This window comes from Martes martes, assembly GCF_963455335.1.
Source record: "Martes martes genome assembly, chromosome: 16".
In the NCBI taxonomy this organism is placed as follows: domain Eukaryota; kingdom Metazoa; phylum Chordata; class Mammalia; order Carnivora; family Mustelidae; genus Martes; species Martes martes.
In genome coordinates this window covers 55,555,050-55,564,748 of record NC_137904.1, presented here as the reverse complement: position 1 = coordinate 55,564,748, position 9,699 = coordinate 55,555,050, and positions in this window count along the sequence as shown.

Here is a 9,699-nt window from a genome sequence, read left to right as displayed (position 1 = left end):
AGCTTTGTCATTAAGGCGGGTGATAATTTGAACTCTATCTGTCACTTCTTTGTAACATTTTCTCAATTTTCTCAGAACTTGGGTAGGGTAGAGGGGTGCTATGTATTAAGCCTGTCAAATTCCCACACAACCAATGTGAATCCCAATATGCAGATGAGAAGACCGAGTCTTTGTAAGAACAGGCTAACCACGTTCGTATCGTTAACAAAGGAACATGCCAATACTCTGTAGCCTCAACTTTCACCGCCTTGCTGATTTTTTGGTATTGTTCCTGGCTCCAATGCAGACTTTATTTTCTGTGCATAACAAAATCAGTCTTCTTTATTTCAATTAATTAGGTAATTATTTGGTAACAAACAGAATGAGTAGAAGTCTCAGACTCCTTTGCCCTTTTGAGGTAATGTGAACCCAAAAAAGAGAATGACATAGGGAAAGGAGGAGAAAAAAGAGAGAAAAGCAGAAGAAAAGGTATGTGTGAGAGAGACCATCTGGGAGTGTCGTCTTATAGCAAACGTCTCTCCATGCTCCTGGTTCTCCACAGTAAGGGAATGGTCATGAAAAATGGCAAGAATTTGTCCCCAAATAATTTCCATGGTGGAGGTAGGAAAACAAGGTACTTGGTTAAGCATTTACATATGTTAGTAACTATTATTTTTTTTTATATTTATAAGCAATGGTGCATGATACATGATATTTCTGGAACTGATAGATGTTTTAAAGAGCTTTTTAATGGTATATGTTCATCTTCATGCATTGAATGAGCTGGGCTGAAGTGTTCCAACTCAATGTAAGATTGACCTAAATCCAAAAAAAAAAGGAGGCACATTTTCAGCCTCATGGAGCTGCTGGTGCCAGATACCTCATTAGAAGTCAATTAACTAGAAACCACCAAGAACTTGGAGTTAAGGATTTTTCTTTACTCTTACCACAGAAGAATCATTTAAGTAGTTGGAGAGAAGAGCCAATAACCATTCTCCCCCCACCCCCGGTAAAATTAGTATAGTTGCTAAGTTTTCCTGCTCTCTGAGAACTGGCAGGAAAGTCAGAATTATAGTCCCCACCAGTGAGGGCTTATAGAACTTCCTTAAAAAGGAAGTTTCAAGAAAACAAAAACAATATGATGGGATTGCCCTGTAAAATATCTGGTTCATCCTATGCATGCTTTTTTCCTAAGGCTCTAGATCTCTCTAGTTTAATTACATGGAGGTTGGATTTCTAAGGAACATTTAGAGAGGGCAAGAAAGATTCAGTGATATTCTATTTTAAAATTTCTCAAGAGTTTTTGAATGTCCACAACCAATGAGTTTCAAAACAGTCCAAAGAAGCATAATAAAGAGTCCAAACAAGTAATGAAAACACCCACTGCTTTTGCCTACAATGCATTTATTGAAGAAAAGAAAATTAATCAAAACCCCCTTACAGTTGTCTTGGTTAATACATGATAACCATATATCTACTTGATGTATATATGATATAGATATATAAAAGAAAATATATATTTATGAAATAAATATACATAGATACTAAGAACAGGGACACTAAAAGTAAAAAAAAAAAAAAAAAAAAAAGTCCTTGACCTATAGATACATGGGTAATCATTTACAGATAGATGAAGAGATGTATACATCTATCAAGGATTTTCTTTATTTTTAGAGTCTTTGTCTCAGCTCTTAGAAAATGAACCATCTTCGTATCTAGCAGATCTCTTTTGTACTAGAGAGTACTTCTAACATTAATTATTTGTAACTTGAATTATTTGAGCTTCTCATAGGGAAAATGTGATAAAATATATTTCAGTTGTGTTCACAGCTGCCTGCTAGGAGAGCACAAGGTTTAAATTGCCAGATGTTGCTGGCCCGGATGCCAGGAAAGGGAACTCTCTGACAGCAAGAAGTTTCTTGCCCTGTGGTGTTGTTTCTTCTTGTTTTTAAAGGGACACTCCACCACCAAGGTTCAGAGGAGAACGAAGTTCCCTTGATAAACAGTCCTGTGGTCCCTTCCTTCATGCTCAATCCTGTTTGGAAAGAAAAGGTTCTTGCCTAATCACACCAACACTTTTGTAAAAGAAAAACAGTATTCCAGATAACTGGATTTGGCCAAAAGAGAGCAAGGAGCAGCACTGGAAATAACCAGCACATCTTAATTGCTAAATGTGGGGGTTCTAACAGCACACTTACTGATTTCTAACCCCACACTCATCCTTACCTCTGTCAAGGGATCTGGGTAAGTCATTTTAACTTGTCTATGTTTTGTTTTCCCATTCAAAAGTATCTTAATAGCAGTAACACTTACTTGTATGGTTGACAGGAGGATTAAATGAAAAATATGATTCAAAAATGCCCCCAGTAGGGCACCTGGGTGGCTCAGTGTGTTAAAGCCTCTGCCTTCGGCTCAGGTCATGATCCCAGGGTCCTGGGATCGAGCCCCGCGTCGGGCTCTCTGCTCAGCGGGGAGCCTGCTTCCTCCTCTCTCTCTCTGCCTATCTCTCCCCCTACTTGAGATCTCTGTCTGTCAAATAAATAAATAAAATTTAAAAAAATGCCCCCAGTAAAACTTATGTTCGGTGTTAGCTGTTTTTGCTAAAACATAAGCACTCATTTACAAACATATCCTATATGAGACTTTTTCAATATAATCTGCACTTTACAATGCTGAACATTTGAATGTATGGAGAAATCTTTTTCCTCTGGATATTTTCAAAGAGGTAGAAAATGACTTGCTTTAGGTCAATTTGTATATTCTTTATTTATGCTGAATAATACGGAATAGTTCCAAACTGCTCTTAGGCAAGCCTGGTTCTTGTCCTGGCACCTAGTGCTAATCAACCAGCTGATTGAAGCACAAATGAAATCCCGGTCACAGAGATAAAATAGATTTTGAAACAGTATCCCATGGAAGAGTACCATTATCTTCATCTACTCATTACAAAACAGAGTACTTTATATTCCCTTCCTAACAAAAAAGACAAAGTACAATGAAGTATTGTTCTCAGTTGTTGGTTTGTTGTTTTTTTAATGAATCAAGAAATATTTGTCAGGCTATCCCAGCAAAAGAAGAATAAACGTCTAAATTTATCATAATATTTTGCAGGTTCAGGAAGACTGAACTATAAAATGGGATCACAATAAGATAATGCATAAACATGCTGACTGCAGAAGTGAAGGAGACAAAAAGGCTGAGGGTTTTTTTGTTTTTTTGTTTTTGTTGTTGTTTTTGTTGCCTTTTATTTTTTTAGTGCCCTCATGGCTATTGCAGATCCGGTTAGGTTACCAAGTGTGTTAATTAACTCATTTCGAGTGCCTTGCACCAGCTTATTTTTTGTCATTTTTAATTGTTTTGGCCCTATTTTTGCGTCAAGCATCCTGCAATATATTGGATTTAGTTTCCATAAGCTATAAGTAACCACGAACAAGAAGAACTCAGGCTGAAGCTCTCAGCCTCTTTTTCTTGGAGTACCAATGGCTCCCATGATGACAATGAATTTCTTCAAAAGATAGCATGAAGCTTTCATGATGTGAGTCAGAGGAGTTCCAGGGGCTGATAGGAAGATCATCTTACAATGATCAATCAGGGTCCAAAGGATTTGACTTCTAAGAAAGGGTATTGTATGGGATATAGTGGGGAGGGAGCTTACAAAACAAGAGAGACAACCTTGTATTCCAGTGGACCTCATTTTTCTGCTCTGTAAAAAAGTGAAGAATATTTCAAGTATTCTTTGAAGAGTTGTAATCCTGGAGATCTCAAGGTGTGCTTTAAAAGAATAAAAAATTTGCACACACTAAGGCATGTGATAGGGTGGAAAAATAGATAGTGTTTAGAACAAGACAAGCTTGAGTACATGTCCAAGCCTACCACTTATTGGCTCAGTGACCTGTCTAGGCTTTTGCTCATCTGCAAAATGGAGACATGTTCAGGTTTGTTGCAGGGCTTAAAAGGTATATGAAGTTCCTAACAGAGTGCTAATACACATTAGCTACTTCATAAATACAAGCCTCCATCTTGTTCTGCCATTATCATGTAAGGGAAACAAAAAAACTTTACAAACAAAAGATTTGCTTAGTCATACAACCTTTTTATTGCTAGAGCTCTCAGAAATACCTTGCACATTTTCCCTGACCTCAGAAAAGAGGTGAGGAAGAATTCTAAGGCTCAGAAAGGACTCTTGAGTGAGCAAGTATTTTAAAGAAATGAAAGACATATTGTGTCCTTGTAGTTAATAAAGAAGCAATTTTAAAAGCATCTCTCTGCAAAGCATCTGCTAGTTCATGCATACTGACTGGAATGGAGGAAGGTTACTCACTCAGTGTTAGGCAGAGTCGGTAAATGCTTCTGCAAGCAGATAAGAGAGATTTTTAATTAGGATATTAAGTACTCACAAAAGAGCGGAGGAGAAATACGGCATTCACTGAACTTCTGTGGCTTCCATGATTTTAATTTGCTTTACATATTCTTTTATTTTTCTCACAGATAGTACAAAAGTTAGATTCACCAGATTCCTTTAGCATGTTAAACTATTCAGAATTTAGAATTATTATACTTCAAGTAAATGAAGTTTTGGTATATTGAGTTCATTATCAAGCTTTTTTTGCACATATCAAAATTGCCAATTGCAATTTTAAAACTCTACTTTACTGTCATGACTTGTCTCTTTTTCTCCTGCAGTGAGATGCTGTTTCTCACTTTAACTTATGCTGAAAAAGTCAGAAATAAGACATTTGTTCCTGAAAAAAAAATATATATATATGTATATATACACATATACATCCATGACAGTAAAAGGAAACAAATGTGTCTACTTTGAAATTTGATTGTTACTTAGATATGAACAGTTGATCATGTTTTTATTTTTGTCTCACAGGGATATTTTTACATTCTTCATTAGGATAAAAAATAAAATATAATATTTTCATTGAAAGCGTAAAACAAAGCACAAGTTCAGTAAATCTTTATTGTCACAAAATAACATACCCTTAACTTGATAAGTATTTCTAAAAATGCTCATTTATAAAAGGCAAGAATTTTCCTAAGTACGTTAATGGTTTCCTAAGTTGTTAAGGAGTGTTTGGTGAGGAAGAGTCTCCATGGTCCGATAAATTTGGGAAATACTTGACTTAAGAAGATGACTAAATGTATTTTTGGGGATTTATAAGAATCTTTAATCTGCTAACATATATTGTGATAGAGAATCAAATACAGTATGTGGTGTTTCCCAAACTTCTTTGATCATGGAAATGTGTTTGATCATTCCATAGAGTTAGTGGTCTTTAAAGATTTTACTCATTTATTCGACAGAGGGAGAGAGACAGCATTAGAGGGAATACAAGCAGGATTCCCACTGAGCAGGGAGCCCTATTCGGGGCTCCATCCCAGGACCCTGGGATCATGACCTGAGCCCAAGGCATATGTTTAACCACTGAGACACCCAGGAGCCCGGAATTAGTGGTCTTTATAACACACTTTGGAAAATACTGCTCTGGGCCTCTAATTTTAAAAATTGTCCAGCATAGGGACACTTGGGTGGCACAGACTCTTGGTTTTGGCTCAGGTCATAATCACAGGGTTGTGGGATTGAATCGGGCTCCATGCTCAGCAGGGAGTCTGCCTGAGTTTTTCTCTCCCTCTCTCTCTGCTCTTCCCGGCTTGCTCCCTTTCTCTCAAATGAATAAGTAAATCTTTTAAAAGATCATTCAAAATAGTAACATCAGATCATAAGAGTCATTTGCATGGGCATTTCTCTAAGAAAAAGTCATGCTTCATTAGATCAGAACCATCTGTGAACTTAGACATCAATGTAATTTTCCATGTTAAAATGCAAAAAGAAACACACAAATATAGGAATTGATGCAGAGAAAACATTTGGTAGATTCAACACTGACTCACATAAAAACATTCAGCAATGAGGAAAATACAAAATCATTATACTATAAAATATTTGTGTAAATATATAAAAGAACTATGACGGAAGCTCCCATCACCTGCTGGAAGTTTGAAGAGAAACAGGATATATGTATAGTCTCCAGGTACATCTCCCAAGGTGTTGTTTACAATGAAGAGAAAGATAGTAACTTGACTGGAGGAACATAGCAGGTACCATCTTAACCAAGTAAGTCCCAGTGAAGCCACATGGACACCCTATACCCTTGTTGCAATACACAGAGAAAAGGCACAATGCCCTTTCTGTGGTAGTCTTGCCAAAAATTCACAACCTCAACCTAAACATAAAAAAAAAAAAAAAAAAAAAAAAGAAGTATCAAGCAAACCCAAACTGAGAAAATTTTATGTAATAATGGGCTGGTCCTCACTGACCATGTCAAGATTCTGAAAAACAAGGAAGCTTGAGGATCTAGCTGTCACAGTTTGCAGAAGACCAAAGAGCCATGATAACTAACTGTGGCGTGGGATTCTGGAATGAATCCTGGAAAAGAAACAGGATATCTGTAGGAAAACCAATGAAACTTGAATAAGGTCGGTAATCCTGGGAAGGATATTGTGTCCGTGTTAAGTTCTTGGTGTTGATCACTGTAGTATTTATGTTATCAATATTAGGGGAAGCTGGATGAAGGGCACTGCGCCATTTTCGCAAAGAGAGAGTTTTTAAAATAAATGAGATTTTTAAAAGCATTTCTTGGATGATTTTCTGATTTCCTCCTGTGCTTTTGTGCAGATAGACTCAATCTCAATTTGGATATATAATGTGAGATTATAGACAGAGTTCAAGGCAGCAGTGAGTTCAGTTCTATGGTGTGGGTTTATTTTGTATTCTAATGTTCATAAAACATAATTTATTTATAAGCTCATAAAAGTATAAAAAGTCAGAGCATCCAAAGAGTTGTCTCTTCTACCTCACATTCACTTGAAAGTGTTTGCATGTTAGAATAAATTTAGCATTGACTGTTTTTATTTGTTATTGTTGTTTTGTTTTCTGTTGATTTGGACAGTTTTCTAGGAACAACCTAGAGTATTCATGGGAAACTTTTAATGGAACAGTTACTTCCAGCCATTTTTAACACTGGGTCCTTCTTTCCCAAGTACAATGTCAGACAGAACCACAAGTTACAACTCAAAGACTGAGCTACTTTGTTTCTAGGAAGGCCATGGAGCTAGAGTCCTACTGACTTGGTTTACCTCTTAGTCCCTACAGCGAGTGAGCCTTAAGGAGCTTCTGCAAGGCACAGGGTTAAGGCTAACAAGGTTTGAAAACCACTTATGCAAAGAAAGTTTTAGAACATGACAATGGGTGGAGGGAGCTAAGGAGAGAATTGTTTGGCTCAGAGAGTTTTCATTTCCTTAATGGAATAATAATATGTACTTTATTCCCTTGGGGACGATGGGAATGAGCAAATTTATGATTATAAAATATCCTGCAGTTTAAGAGTATTTTGTTTTCAGAGTCTTATTGGCAAATACAGCACTTAAAGCTGAATCAGTAGGGTTACTTTATTTCTTCTCAAGATGTGTGTGGGAAAATGAGATAAAAGGAATATAGGAAATGCGCAAATGAGAAAACGGAGAGAGAGAGAGAGAAATTTTAAACTGGAACTCTATCTGCTCAAGCACAAAAATGCTTATGCTGCTCTTGGGGACAAAAACTTAAGCTTGAAAATCCGAAGCCATCTGTGGTAGCATACGTCGGGTGCGGACGGGAAAATGGCAGAAGTTTGGATTGGAGTGGAAACGGAATTTGCATGTAAATTAACTGAGATATAAAAACAGATTTATATCCAAGGCAAACATTTAGAAAGGGTAAGGGGGAAGCTCGTGAGGCATATCCAACCAGTTTTTAAGGGAAATAAGGATTCGCTTCAAGCTTTTAAAATTACTTTCAGTCACGACTGCAGCCACTTCTGTGTTATAATCCATTGCAATTTAAATGCATTGAAATGATATATTAGATTTTGCTGTCTTCATTTTGAAAGTGAAGAAGAAAAATATTTGAGAAATAAAACCTTCTTATTAGAAAGTCAACACATATCCAGAATAGGAACAAAATGACTAATGTGAGTGAGAATAATTAACTGGGATGGAAAAATATATGATAAGCTGAAGAAATAACTATTAAAGCTTCAGAACTTATTAATAAAAAAATACCAGAGGGAGCCAAATGGACTGTGAGTTGATCAAAAGACCTAAGGAATTGAGAAATGCTTTGATGTCCTGAAGGGCATTCACTTCAGTTCATTTCTGTAGGGATTTTCAATTAACTTCCTGCAAGTTGAAGCTAGTTCTCTTGCTAAAGGAAGTGAGATTCCTTGAGAAATATTTTTTATACCTTTGCTTGTCAGAGACCATTGTTTTTAGATACCGCGTTAGAGTCATTTAAATGGCATAGGTTAGTATTCTTAACCCAAACTAGCTTTCAGAATAGAGGGAAGCTCTACTAACACCTGAAAAAAATCTAAAGATAGACTCGCCTTCAAGACTGATTTGTTCCAAAGTTTCCCAGGACTTGCAAATCCCTGGTACTGCCCTGCCTTTGAAGTTTCTTTATCCTCTAGCAAGATCCCCACTAACAGCTATGGAATCATCTACATGTTGCCTTGTTTAATCTAACAGGAGAAGAGACAGTGTTTTCATGCCAAGGACATTACAAAGTATCCAACCACATGGAAGAAAGTAAATGTAGTATATAAATTAGCCCGTTTTTCTGGATAGTGTGAAGATACAACCTTCCATTATTCATGGTACAGTGAAGAAGGGTCAGGCATTTAACCAGTGGGGACAAGTCTATTCCTACCAACCAAAAAAAAAAAAAAAAAAAAAAAGTTTCCACAAAGTGCAGGATAGATTAGGACATGCATCTTCAAGACTAGGAGGCTAACATCTCAGGAATTTTCAAAACTGTTGAAGGAGTTCCAGTTTTGCTGATTCACTTGAGAATATGCTATTATCAGATGATCTCAACAATGCATGGCACTAAAGTTTTGAATAAGGAATGGAATACCAAGAGACAGCAAGCCCAATGCTATTTTCCCTTAAATGATGTATTATTTGATACCTAAGGTACTCTGTGCAAAGCAAAATAATACAGTGGACACTTGCAAATCCACCAGCCAATTTAATAACCAGAACCTTACCAATAATATCAATACCATTTGGCTTCTTCCCACTGATCCAATTTCCACACTTTTCCCAATATTCTTAATCTATGACTTTTCTCTCTTACACATGTACAGACACACACACACGCACACACACACACATATCTGCAGTAGAATAAACAATAAGCAATCTACAGCTGCATACACACACATTTTTAAATCTCATAACCAAAATGTTTCGCAAATGAAAACAAACCAGAAATGAAAGTACGTGTATTGGGCAATTCCCTTTCTTAAAAATTTTATTTATTTATTTGAGAGAGAGAGAGAGAGAGAGAGAGAGCAAAATGGGGTGAAGGGACAGAGAGAGAGGGAGAAGTAGACTCACCGCTGAACAGGGAGCCCCATGTGGGGTTCCACCCCAGGACCCTGGAATCATGAACTGAGCTGAAGACAGATGCTTAATGGACTGAGCCACCCAGGCGCCCCAGGTGCAATTCCATTGAAAGAACCAAATAATGAAAAGGAACAAAACTAATCTGTGCTGTGAGAAGTCAGAACCTTAGTTGGATAGGAGATGTGAAATCAAAAGGGAGCAGGTGAGTAGTGTTTTGGATACTGATACTCTTCTGTTCCTTGAATGTTGTCTGCCTGATGTGTG